This window comes from Amblyomma mixtum, chromosome 1, assembly GCF_055824585.1.
Source record: "Amblyomma mixtum isolate Tamu chromosome 1, ASM5582458v1, whole genome shotgun sequence".
Taxonomy (NCBI): Eukaryota; Metazoa; Arthropoda; class Arachnida; order Ixodida; family Ixodidae; genus Amblyomma; species Amblyomma mixtum.
Genome location: NC_143012.1, coordinates 203935936 through 203948392, shown reverse-complemented (window position 1 = coordinate 203948392; position 12457 = coordinate 203935936). Strand labels below are relative to the sequence as shown.

The 12457-nt window shown below is 50.1% G+C and overlaps 1 long non-coding RNA gene across 1 annotated transcript; it reads left to right on the top strand.

The window, feature by feature from the left end:
- Positions 1-4628: 4628 nt before the first annotated feature.
- On the top strand, positions 4629-7368 carry LOC149370599 (uncharacterized). Its single transcript, XR_016291485.1, has 3 exons — positions 4629-4872; positions 5045-5213; positions 7165-7368. It is a non-coding gene; the product is annotated as an uncharacterized LOC149370599 (long non-coding RNA).
- Positions 7369-12457: the final 5089 nt, after the last annotated feature.

Here is a 12457-nt window from a genome sequence, read left to right as displayed (position 1 = left end):
ACAAGTCCGCACTGTGGACAACGGAAGGCCACAGGGCCACGCCCCAAGCCGCCAGGCGATCTGCCGTAGGCAGGGCCCGCCAGCCCCGCAGCCAGCCGAAGTCTCACACGTCTGCGGGAAGAGATGAAGACGTCAGGACCCGCCATCGCACCTCTCTGCTTATCGCTAATTTCTCCAGTGGGGCTTTTTTGATGGCCAGGAGCTCGCATATCCGAGAGGCGGGAGTTGAAAATAACTCTACCTCTGGCAGTGCTGCGGTGAGGGACCTGAGCGTCTGGCAGGCTCGCTGGAGAAACCGAGGCTGCTGGAAGGCTGTCGGGCCAACATTCTGCTCAGAGAAAAAAAGGGAGCGCGACGTGCCGAGCAGGTACGTCGTAAGCAAATAGCCCCCTAACCGGGTAGTCGGCGTGGTTAGCCAGGTCATTGGTGGCCCGCAAAGCGAGCACATTGCATATCGTGGGCAAGTGGAGAAGGCTGAATCCCCCCATGTTAGTGGGAAGCCGGAGGAGTGCGCGCGCTACAGACTCCCTCTTTCCTGCCCAGAAGAACGAGCCAAATAAAGTGGCCAAACGGCGCATGATTACAGGGTTGCCAGATGGCTCCGACCTTAGGTAGCCAAATTGGCCTCCGTAGTAGCCCAAACGTAGCCAAAAGCGAAATTTTTGCGGAGCCCAAAAGTAGCCAAAATATTTGTTTCTGTGACGACATTTCTTAAGCATATTAATTAATTTTCGGCAGGAATATTTACATATTAGGTTTCTTTCCCACACATGATGTCTGAGGGGGTGCGCACAGCGTGTTCTTTCCGTTGTTACGTTTCGCATCCGTCATGCGCGCTAAGCAGTGCGGCTAACCAGGTGCGCTAACCAGGTCCTAAAGATGGGGCCGCGGTTCCACTTTGCAGGCGCGGCAGTAGGCCATATCACCTAAGGCAGGTGACGACAGCCACTCTGCACGCGGAAAAGAACGGCGGCGCTATATAACGCAATCGCAGCTCTAGTTTCGGAATATTTCACCTTTTAAATGTTCGCGCGCAGATTAGACACATCAACAGTGAAAATACCTTACTGTATACTCAAGCAGCCACATATTTGAATTTTATGCTTTAAGAGAAAGGTTCTCACTGAGAGCGTCACCTCAAAGCATCTAGCATGCGCCTTCATGAAGCTACATTCTATACGATATGCATGAGCTCAGAATAAATCAAGGATATATGCCATTAGATGATAATCTATGTCGATTTTATCTTCAGTCCGACAGCACGTTCACAATAGTGAGAAAAACATATTACCCTTTAATTCCGGTTCCTTACACGTAGTGTCCACTCTTTATAAAAGAAATCGAAAGGCCATGATCCTTGACCGCCTGAAACACCCGTGTTCTCGAACACAGCGTTTAAAAATTGTCATTTTGTAGCAGACGCGCTCAATTTCTTTAACCTTGCTATAGCCTGCATTTTGATTCCACCATGCCTTTAATTTCTGTCACTGTATAATTGTAACAGAGCACGTTATCACTACATTAACCTTTTTTTTCACGCATGAAAAAGATATAGCCAAAAAGTAGCCACATAGCCAAAACCAAATTTCTGACGCCAACTCGGACAAAAAGTAGCCCAATTTGGCTATTAATAGCCCAATCTGGCAACCCTGCGCATGAAGGTGCGAAGTGGGTGGGCAACGCGAGCGACATAGTACAGTGGGGCGCACACCGACGCGCGGATGAAAAATGCGCGCTCCGCCAGGGAGAGGCGGAATCGCGCCGCCACTGTCAACAGTTTCTCGGCGGTCTCTCTAATGGTGTCTTCGACTGGTCGTTTCAGATCGCTCTAGAGCGCTCTAAGATGCAGCCGCACGTTCGGCTGGTCGAAATCAAGCGCTCTGACTACATTCGGCTGGTTCTTTCAGAGCGCCCGCCTCCAGCTCAGACCGCTCTGAGGCGCTCCGAGAAAAAAGTCGGAGCGGCCCCGAGATGTGCTCACGTGACAGAGCCACTTCCGCCGTTTCGAGGAGACGGATGCGAAGCCAGGGTAGCCAGGGCACATCACGACCGGTCTGGCGAGGCATTCTTACGCATCCGTAGAAGCAAGTTTTGGTGCTTTAGGTATTAGACGCAGTTAAAACGTCCCTGCTGTGTGGCTCTGTGAGGGGAAATGTCGAAAAGCAGACGAATCATTAAGCTAGGTACGCCGTCTGTGTTGCTGTCACATCTGGGGGCTGCCGCGGCATATCCAGAGTGGTACAACGGGACACTAAGTTTTTTTTTTTTCGACGCGAGCCGGAGACGAAGAACTGCTGGGGCAGCGATACAGGTTCAGCGGCGACGGCGGCGTTGGCGGTGCAGACTGTGTGATTGCTGTCGTTGACACCAGCCGCAGCGGCAGCGCCACTGCGGTGTGGCGATTCCGGAAGTTAGGTCCTTTCCCTCCTTCTTGCGCTTTCGCTCTGAAAACATAGAGAAAGATATTGGTAAAGAGCGGACACTCGGCGAAATCTGGCCCCAGGAAATGACGCGCAATCCTCCTCCTCCACTAGATAATCTTCCAACTCCAGGATGGCGCCACCAGTCTCTAAACGCGCGCGCGCGCGCGGGCGGGTAGCCGGCGCGGCGGCTCAGACCCATCCCAGTGGCAGACAACGGAGCGTCGTGGGGGCTGTTTTGTGCGCGTGAAAGCGTGCGGCGTATTTGTTCGTGCGGGCAGACCGCAATTTTTTTCGTCTCTCTTGCCCTTCGACGCAGAACTCCCCCTGTTTATGACGGCGGCAAGGTGAGAAATATTTATTTGTGGAAGTACGCTGTATTGCATGCAATTTAGGCGGCCGCGCCGGCCGCCGTTGCCTGTCTGCAGTTCGTGAAGCGGCGCGCTCGCTCTGTGGCCAGCCGGCTGTTGTTCACGGCATTCTTGCAGTTTGTGACAACGTCAAGGAAGGAATGTTTTGTTTTTGCAAAAGTACGCTACATTTCAAGCACTTTATGCAAAATTACGCTGCATTTCGAGCACTCTAGCTTAGTACGCCGGCGCAGTTGTGAAGGGCGCGCGCACGCTGTGTCATGCTACGCCGTGGCGGGAGCGGCGGGAGGAATGATGCTGCATGATGCAGCCTCGCCGGTCGGTGCGTAGAAACAAAAAAAAAAACCTGCCCACGGCCTGTGGCCCGACGCGCTGTGCCTAGCGGTTAGTTTTGCTTGGTTTCGCGCTTTCTCGGGACGTCACGTTTTTGTATGGCCCCCGACAATATGTAACTTCTTATGGGTGACATTTGTCGGTGTAAGGTTAAAATGTACTTTTTTGAAAGTGGGTGAACGGCGAAGACGACCGTTCCCGCGCAGCAAGTACGGGACCGTAGTTTTCAAGAGCGGTGGAAAAAAAGATGACGCACGAAAAGCTCAAAAACCTTACTCTTGTAGTACGTATGTATGTATGTAGTACGTGTGAAAGAGTCCGTTATCTACGCTCGTGGAAACGCACATTTCGCCCGTGCATTGACAACAAAGGGATGCGCTTTTGAAAACCGACAAAAAAAGGCAACGCGTCGGGCTTTCTAAACTCTAAAGAGCTTGAAAACCATGAACTGTTGCGTCGATAGTTTAATTTTCTATGCTTCTTAAAACATACGTTGCACCCGTGTATTTCTCAGTGCCCCTAACACATTGTGTACTTCTGGTTCGTAGTCCGTGTTGTGGCCGTCTTTGTACGAAATATCCTCGAACAAACCGCGTACTCTGCTGTCCACCTAGGTTTTAGAAGGTAGACAATAACGTCGGGGAATGTAGAAATGCTTGCAAAAAGCTGATTGGTATCTGCCGTGTAGTACGGTATGTGTATTGTACTTTGCGCAACGACGTTGAGCACGCGAGTTTCGCAAAAACATATTTACTCCGCTCGTAATTTCGTTCCCTCGCCGCTTTCGCACCTTTTCACTGTTTACAGAGTTACAATATAAGGTGACTGAGAATGACCATACTTGCGAATTTTTCAGGTGATGCCACCCGTCGGCAACACCTGCTGTGTGCCGTGGTGCCGCAACAGGATCACCTTGAGCAGGAGACCAGGAACCATCTTCCGCATCCCACGGCTTTGTTTATGTTGCACAAAATAAATGTTCTCATTTCACTCAAAACCTGGTGTCTTTTGTGGAGTGCTAATATTTGGCAAAGGCTGTGATGCAGCTGCGTTCATGGCTGGTCAAAAGCACTCGAAATCTATTTAATTATACGCTGCCAACGGCGCAGCGGGGCGCGGCGTATGCTAACATTCAAACCGCGCGCCCCTGAAACCGGAACCGGAAGTCGTCCCAGGCAGCGAGGCGCAGCGCATGCAGCCATTCAAACTGCGCGCGTTGAAACCGAAACCGGATGTTATGAGACTCCGCCCGCTTGGTGCGCTGCAGTCAAATGGGCCGCTGGGCCCTATGGGAGTGTCCGCTCTTTACCAATAACTTTCTCTATGCTGAAAACTTGCTGACCATTCGGCTTGACCGGTCTCGCTGTGCGCTCGGAGCTAGAGCGGCTCTCACGTTGCCAAATCCGAACCGGATCGTGGGAGCGACCAGTCGAAGACACCATAAGGCATGGAGGAAAGAAGGAAAAGAGGAGAGGCTGCTACGTCACATTTTTTGAAGCCGGAAGCGAGGGCTCCGCCATGACACTTGGCCGTTTTCTCAGCCAATGGCATGCGAGCGCCGCGAAGATCAACGCGAGCGGCGCGAGCAGACGATTTCGCGCCGCGCCAGGCTGTCGGCAGCTGTCAGACACGGCGGAAAGTGAGACTTCTGCGCCCATTGACAACAAAGACGCTGCGATGTCCAGCTGCTGCGTTCCTGGATGTTGGTCGCGCACGCCAGGACAAGAACCGGGCGTCACTTTCCACACGTAAGTATACTGGATTTTGTTTTCGTATTTAATTGACTGCGTAATGAGTAAAATGCATGCTCGCAGAACATAACGCACGACACGGCGTGAACGTGGTGTTCGTACCGCCCCGGCTTCCCGGCTTTATTGGTGGCTCTTTGTCCGAGTGCAGTGAATAATTGTTTTCAAACAGGTTTCCGAAAGATCCAGAGTGAAGGAGGCAGTGGACTGAGGCCGTTAGACCAGGCCAAAGCGACTGGGAACCATCGACCTGCGTATGTTCAAAACATTTTTTGCCCGAGCACTTCGATCGGATGTCGCCGCTCGTAGTTCGTATACGTGCGGATGCCGTCCCCCTTCAGGTGAGGAACCACCTCGATACATTCTCAAGAGATTGGAAAGAAATGCTCTTATTGAGAAGGTGTATAGCTTGACTGCATGTATGCTCTCAATATGACGTTGTAGGTGTTCATGCAAGAAATAGAATGATTTGCGAATAAATGGCGTTAGCTAGACATTATGATCGAGTAGCGCGGCTACAGTATTCCCGCACTGATAAAAAGTAATTGTGTCATTACTGCTAAACTGGCTGCGGTTTATATATGGCTCTGATGAAATTCTGCTTACTGTACATGATTATTTATTTATTAGCTTACGCACTCCCTCATTAGAATGAAATAAAAAGAGATACTTGTCATCTATAGCATCGAGCACACCACAGTTTCTTTGGGGCACAATTTCCATTTGATATTATTACTTGTAGTGTGCAAATGTTCGCGCCTAGCAGTAATCTGTATGGCGGTGCATTTTTTTGTTATCTCGGCTATAGCGCCTGGGAAGTGTCACTGTTTTATAACTAAGAGAGCACTGTGATTCCTTAAAACTATAGTTCGTTTACAAAGGAGATCATAAAGAAGTTCCATAAGGCATATAGAGCACCGTACGTATTTGCTCGCGTAATTTGCGCACGTTTTTTCTTTAATTAGGGCTCCAAAAAGAGGGTGCGCAATTTACGCGCAAGCGAGTCATCCGAACACGTCCTAAAAAAAAAGGTTGGCACCCCTCGCTGGCAAACAAAAAGGTTGACTCGTCCGCCCCGCCCACGCTATGTAGCTCCCCGCGGGGTGGCATGACGGCACGTGCTTAGCTCAAAGCAATAAACGCGCAAAGATTCAATCGCGAAGTCAGCAGTGGGAGGAGATAACGGGCAATAAAACGGGGCCCTTGCGTGTGGCCCGGCTGACTAGCGGCAAACCGTATAGCAAACGGTACGGTAGAGTTTTGGATTTGGGGCGCGCGCAGCTGTTCGTCCGGGGTAGCGACCGCCAGAGCGAGCAAGCCGGGTAAACGGCGCAGAGTTCGCACCCGCGTATACATGCTGGTGGTCTGGCTCAGCATAGTGCGCAAAATGTGCGAGTATTTTTTTTTTAATTCGGTTAAATGTTTGAACTTTTTGGGGTGCACAATCTAAGTGCGGGCGCAAATTACTCGAGTAAATACGGTAAATGTCTGACTTTGTCAAAATAAAATTCTATTCAAACGGCCGCTCACAATTTAGAGTACATTATAACCTGTCATACTGAGTATTGAAAAGAATAGCTTTGTAATGTGAATGCGTCATGTACACCACCGACTTAGGCTCATGCTTGATGGCAGTCACTGTCAGTTTTTTCAAGAGTAATCAGGGCTTTGATTTAGCTTGATTGCTACTGAATCAACCAGAAATTACCTGCTTCCTAAAATCACATTTTTGTCTTTTGTGGTAAATGAACGATACGCACATTTTCAAAAAGAAGTCAGTTAAGTAACATCAGCAGTACATGTCCAGAGTGCAAATGCTAGTTCTTGTTCATGAATCTATATGCTGTAGCTTCACAGATGGACATGTACTATTGGTCACTGATGTTCAAGAATAAAGGCTGCAGTTAGCAGTCTCCCAGAGCTTTCTTTAGCGTGCCTGCACTACTGTCCTTTAGGGTACAGGGTGACTGAAGTATCGTATTTTGTAAAAATATGGAGTGCATGTTTTTCATACTATAGAAGCCGGAATAATCAAGAGAGTAATTAGTGTACCATACTTACAATTTTAGTTCTAGATATTCAACACAACTGAAGGTGATTTTGGCCTTTCAAACTAGTAGTGCCAAAAGGGGGTGATCATCCCACTGCACGCAGCAACAGAGTAAGCACTAGCATATAAGTTCTAGCATATAAGGGGATTCTTTACCACCCAACATTTTTAAGAGCAAAGATTTTGTGAAAGGACTAGAAAGCCATATTTTGCATACTTAACATATCCTGTTTTCCTTCCAGAAGAGTTATTTGTGATGCATTTTGGATTCATATCATACATGAGGTGTGTTGTTGCCATTTATTACCCAATGTTAGTTTTATCATATAGTTGTTCTTTTAAGAAATGTGTTGTTTCCCATGGGTTCTTCCTCGCATTGTATCGCGTGTTGCGTAAATCAGAGAAAATCGAAAAAAAATTATCTCGGCCTAACCGCATGTTGTTTTGGGCTCAAATTTCGCAGAGAGGTTGCATTTGGCGGTCAGTTTTGTTTTATAACACATTTAGGTGGTGTACTTGCCTGATTCGGTCAGAATTATTTGGAAATCCTCACTGTCTGCGGCGACGGGAAACCAAAACCGAAAGGCTTCTCAGCAGTGGTACCTGTAGCGCCATCTCGTACCAACCGGAGAAACCCAGCTGTGCTAAATTGGTGAGCAAATCATTTTTGCTTGGTGCTGTCTGCTGCGAAGCAGCGCGAGACATCACCGAAAATGCGGTCGTACAGCGATCAAGAGAAGGTCATGGCCGTGACTTTGATGCGAGTCCAAGTCCTCCTACGCCGCCCTCCCCCAGTAGAGGGCTCGTTTCTCCGGTGACTGCGAGATGGCGCCACGGTTACCAGCGCTGCGAAGTCTTTCTGTTCTGGTTCTCCGTCGCCGCAGACAATGAGGATTTCCAAATAATTCTGACCTAATCAGGCAAGTACCCCACCTAAATGTGGTATAAAACAAAACTGACCGCCAAATGCAACCTCTGTGCAAAATTTGAGCCCGAACAAACGTGCGGTTAGGCCGAGAGAATTTTTTTCGATTTTCTCTGATTTACGCAACAGTCGGTATATGTTCTTCTTGTTGTATGCTACATTTGTATGCCCATCCTGCTTGGGCCAAAACATTGGCCTGCAGTATATGTAAATAAAAAATATAAGATTTGCAACCTGCAACAAATTCATGTTCTTAAATGATGAAAACACTTTTCCACATGCACTTGGTACATACGCATACAGAGGAAAACCTTATCATTCTACCAGCCGCAATTTATACACTATATTAATCATTCTTTAGCTGTCATAATGCCTTAGTTGTGCACAGCTCAAATGCCCATCTTATGTGCAGACTATATTGGTTGGCTCGTGGTTTTGACAAGTATAAAACAGCATGTGCACACAAGTACTGCATAGCACACAACAAACAGAACAGAAAACTATGCTATTTCTATACTGTTCCAGGCTAGGCAGATAAGAGTCTAATACAACAATGCAACAATAGAAATAGTGCCAGCAGGGTACTCTCTTTCTTTGCATATATTACAGAAAGGAATACATGAAGCCGAAGGGAGGGAAATGATTCACTTTTTCCACCAGCTGGGACAACTGTTACCAATTTTTCAAGTCACTTCCACACAGTGCTCCAATTACTTTTCATTTACATTGCTTAAATTTTATCAACTTTGCGATGCAGAAACAACTACCGAGAAATGAAAGCTTTCACACAATTGGGCAAGAATGGTCCACAAATATTTTTCTGTCTCAAAGCGCTCATTTACTGCCTTGCTATATGTTTTTACTCTCTCTGATCAAACAGTTCATGGTTGCAAAGTGATGTAATTCAGTTGTGCATTTCTTCTTCTTTCTAGTATATTTGTTGAATCCTTTTTATGTGTGTTCTCCTTCCATACAGGAGTGTTATTACTTTTGTTAAAAGATTTTGCTTGCTTCACGTAGCAAGCTAAGTTATGTAATAAGTGTTGTGCTGTATCAAACCTTTTTAAGGCTCATAATTAGATTTTCCAATAAACTACAAATTTTGGACTTCACTAATGCGTTTAATCAGCTGAATGCAAGAAACTGCAACCCGGCCAGGTGGTCGCAGGTCGACTCGGCATCTCGGTAAACGGTAAGTTGCGAGGTACAGTCTTTGTAAAAAGTTTAGAGCCCAGGGGGTTCACTTCCAAACTTTATAATGGGACTCCAGGAGCATTCATGTATGTCCTACCTATTGCAGGAGGCAGTAGCAGAAATCTTCTTATGTCCAGGAAATTTGGAGCGCTAGATATCCATTAAGAACGACAGAGTGTGGCTAAAAAGAAAACCCCCCTGGGCTCCAAACTTTTGACAAAGGCTGTACACTCAATCTTACAATGGCATGGGCTTACACATCACCACCCTTAAGCGCCAATGTTTTAAACCTAACACTGCGCATCCTAAACCCGGCTATGTGTCCTTACGCTCGCACAACAGCACTCGATCGGGACAGCCGTGCGGATCGGTCGATCCACAGGGTCCATATCGGAGAAAACTTGCCCGCAGTTGACATATCGCTCGCACAGCGTACAGTGAACAGATATGGTACGCTTCAGACTGTTTCGCGTATCGCTTTGCTGACGGATACCATTGGATGCGGCGCGGCTTTCTTGGCACTGCACGCTTCGGTGAGCACAGCGCGGCCCACGCATATCGGTCGCCAACAATTCTGACCGTCATGCATAGGGGAATGTAGACGCAACGGGTATACTTACAAGGACACGGTCTGGACGAGTTTGTATTTATTCGTGGTTAAAACAGCGCGGGAAAAATACACACAAATGAAGGAACGCGCAGAACACGTATACATACACAAAACAAGCGCCGACTCGCAAATGGCTTTCTCTTCCCTCGCTGCTGTAACCATATAAACCAGCGTGTCACCGTCGTCTATCGCTTTATGAGCCGTCGGCACTGTCAATTTCTCCTTGGAACAAGACTAGCAGCGTTGAGGGACGCAACCGCACAAAACGCGAAGCCGAAAAAGAATAGCGAAGCTGCAGCGCCAAGCCTTTTCAAGAAAGCTGTCGCGGGCTTCCAAAACAACCGCTTTCGTCAAGACGGCATCCTGAATGAACTAAGCGCACAGCAATGAAGACCGGCACCGACTACAGGCCTCTGGAACTTTGTGCCTCCCGCGGACCACAACGATTGAATAAAAATGCGAATTTCCAACTCTACTCGACCGGCTCTGCCGACATGGGTGATGCGTGAAGCAGACGACGCCGCTGCGCCCAACGCTGCTATTGGCTGCTCCGCCGGCCAAGGAATCCCAGTAGGCCTTGCGAAACCACGTGACTTCCTGCACGTTTTTTGTAACGCGGCTCGGATAGCGAGGGCCTCTCCTATGGTTTCCTTCCTCCATGCTCTAAGGCGAGTCCACGTCTCGCTGGCCGGCTCACCGGACGCGAGGAAATAAACCCCCAGAACTTTCACGGCCGAAACCCACTGTACGTCGCCCAACAGGTCTGCGGAGAACGCTCCAAAGCGCAACGCTCTACTCTTGTCCCTGTTCAGCAGGGCGCCGGACAGTTCGCTGTACACTTCAAACAGCCGTAAAAACGCTACGTAGTGTAGTGCCGGAGCCCACATTTCACTGGCTGGCCTGTCTAAACCAGCGCTGCGCGCCCGCTGGCGCTCAAAGTAGGCCCAGACTCTCTCTGACATGTCGCGGCGTGCAGCGTGACTCAGCCGACGCGGACCCTTCCTCCTTCTCCTCCGCAACGTCGGCTCGGACACCCGCGGCGCTTCTCCGGCCGCCCGTTCCTGTCGCAAGCCTTCAACGGCCGGCGCCTCTCGACCATTGGTCTAATTTGAACGGTGGCCAGTGCCGTGACCTGATTGGAGGATTTGAAAGGCTGGCTGCCGCAGCCGACACCAGGGGCTTTAAAATCGGAGCCGCGCTGAACCCGCGCAGCATACGGGCAGCAGAAGAGCCATCACGCCGGAGCTACGCTCGCCGCCGGGGCCGCGCTTCTTCTTTGTGCTAGCCCGTGGTGCTCTTGACCCTTGTATCATGTAAAAGCCCTTGTACATGCTGTACATAAAAGTCATTTGACTCACCGTCGGCTCGACCGTTTCCTGGCTCGGACTCCCAGTCCCAACAGTAGCTGTCCTCGTCCAGCAGGAACAGGGACACATCGTCGGCGTATGCCGAGACCTTAAGCTGGATGTGGACTGGCAGTGGGAAACCGCGCACAGACGGTCTCTCGGCGATGCGACGCAGCAGTGGGTCTAGACATAAAACAAAAAACATGGGCGACAAGGGGCAGCCCTGCCTAATCCCTCTAGAGACACAAAAAGGAGCGCTGATCGCTCCGTTGACTGTCAGGCGGGCCGTAAGCCCCGAGTAAAGGAGCCCGACTCTCGCTATGAAGCCCGATGGAAAGCCGAAAGCTTCGAGAACACCTAGCAGGTACCGGTGCTCGATATGGTCAAAAGCTTTGGACTGGTCAAGCGAGACAAAGCAGCCCGGGATCCCCGCTCTCGAGGTGAACGTGAACAAGTCACGAGTAAGTGCGAGAGCGGAAAACACCGAACGGCCCGGCACGCGACACGTTTGCGCAGGGCTGACCACCGAGGGCAGAATCGCACTCAACCTGTTCGCCAGCAGTGACGCTACGATCTTGTAGTCTGCATTGAGCAGAGTGATCGGGCGCCACGCCTGCGGGTCAGATGGGCACTCGCCGGACTTCAGAATGAGCGCGACTCGGCTCTCTCTGAAAGACGCTCGTCGGGCTCCGACCGTCAGAAAGCTGGTGATCATATCGAGCAGAGAACCCTCTAAGACGTCGTAAAGCTTTGCGTAAAAACTGATGGGGATACCGTCAGGTCCGGGGGCCGAGGCAGTATTCATTTTTGCTACTGTGGCGCGGAGCTCATCTCGCGTCACCGGTGCGCAGAGCTGCTGCGAGAGCTCGTCCTCAACTACGGGGAGACCCTGGCAGAAACCGCGGAGTGCGGTCGCCCGCCCGCTCGACACTGGAGGCGAACAGCTCGAATATGTGGCGTGTGAGGACGTCGCGGATGTCCGTGGCGCGGCTACTCGTGGCCCCGTTGGGCAGCGCGATTTCCGCAATGAATGTGGACGCATCCTCCTCGAGGGCGCCAGCGCGAACCTGCCGCAAGACCGATGGGTCGGCTACGGGCCTGCCCTGAACGAGGGCCCGGCTGGCAGCGTGCGACGACTGCAGCAACACAGTCTTGTACCGAGCCTTCAATAAGTTGTAGTAATAGTTGTAATAGTTGTAGTAATAGTTGTAGTTTGGCTTTAAGAGAAGTTTATTGAACCCAGGACCAAAAAGGGACCTCGGTCCCTCTACAAAAACAAACATACACTGCGGCGACTGATGTCGCCCGGTGCACACACACACGCGCAGGGAACGAGATGTCCAAGAAAGTTCAGGGGTCCATACGCGCGGGGGAAGCACGCCGGACGGAAATACCGCGCACAAACATAACGCGCGAACAACGCACACATATCTCGCGCACAAACTCCGGGCGCGAGCATA